The sequence below is a fragment of the Lipotes vexillifer genome, unplaced genomic scaffold (assembly GCF_000442215.2).
Source record: "Lipotes vexillifer unplaced genomic scaffold, Lipotes_vexillifer_v1.1 scaffold236, whole genome shotgun sequence".
In the NCBI taxonomy this organism is placed as follows: Eukaryota; Metazoa; Chordata; class Mammalia; order Artiodactyla; family Lipotidae; genus Lipotes; species Lipotes vexillifer.
The window spans coordinates 2,119,546-2,120,504 of record NW_006773295.1 but is presented as its reverse complement, the minus strand read 5'-3'; the positions used below and the strand labels follow the sequence as shown (position 1 = coordinate 2,120,504).

The 959-nt window shown below is 70.9% G+C and overlaps 1 protein-coding gene across 2 annotated transcripts in view; it reads right to left on the bottom strand.

Annotated features, from left to right (window-relative positions):
- CORO1C (coronin 1C) overlaps nt 1–545 on the bottom strand; it is an 83,981-nt gene extending 83,436 nt beyond the window's left edge. Inside the window, exon 1 of one of the 2 annotated variants that reach the window (XM_007448234.1) lies at nt 461–545. The gene's annotated coding sequence lies outside the window, so the exon portion shown is untranslated. The remainder of the gene's footprint in view (nt 1–460) is intronic. The other variant, XM_007448235.1, reaches the window with a different exon arrangement.
- Between the last annotated feature and the right edge of the window lie 414 nt (nt 546–959).

Below are 959 nucleotides of genomic sequence, written 5' to 3'. Positions count from 1 at the left end.
CCCCCCTAGCCTCTAGCAGCCCCTCCCCACCCAAGACCCCACCCAACCTGGCGGAGCCCTGACCCCTAAAATCCTTCCCGGGGCAGCCTCGTCCCCCTTCAGCTCCTCGCCCGGCCAGGAGGGTTCCGGATCCCTAAAAGTCTCCCCAGGGCAGCCTCCTCCCCACAGGAACCTGGGTTCACTCTCCCCAGGCCGAGCGGTTCGGTCCCCAACTCCCTCCCCCACCGGATTCCAAGTCTCCCGCGGCAGCCCCTACCCCTACCCCATGTACACCGGCCAGGGCGGACCCCCGGCCCAAGGACCCGCGCCGCGCGCGCCCACCCAGCCCCGTCCGCTCCACCGGGCCCTGTCCCACGCCCCGCCCGCTCCTGTCAGCCGGCGCCGGCACACGCTTAAAGGACAGGTCCGTCCGCCCGTCCGGCTCGCTCCCAAGCCGCCCCGCCGGGCGCGCGCAGCTCACCAGGGCTGAGGTGCCTGAGGCGCCGCTGCCGAAGTCCCCGCTGCAAAGCCCGTAAAAACCTCCAACCGCTACCGCCTCCCGCCTGGCACTGAGCGCCGCGCGGGGGAGGGGCGCGGACAGCAGCCCCCACCCCCATCGCTGCACGCAGGCCCCGCCCCCGCGCCGCACCGCGCCCAACCAGGGCTGCCAGGTTGCGGAGCACCACGCCCACTTCCGGGAGGGGAAGCCCGCTTCCCACCCGGCGTTCCACGCCTCACTCTTTCTAGCGCCCTCTCTGGTCGCGCCGAGGGATGCAGGAGTGCCGCGGAGGAAGGCGGTGCCCAAGTGCAAGCACCGCCCGCTAATCCTCTGAGTGGCCGGAGGGCCAGGCCCACTGACCCCAAAGAACCAGGAGCGGTTACCTTAGAGTCCCGCCCATTGACCTGTTCGGCTCGGCAGGGCCACATCCCCCGGCTCCTCAAAAATTCCCCCAGAGTCCCTTAAAACCGTAACATCAGCC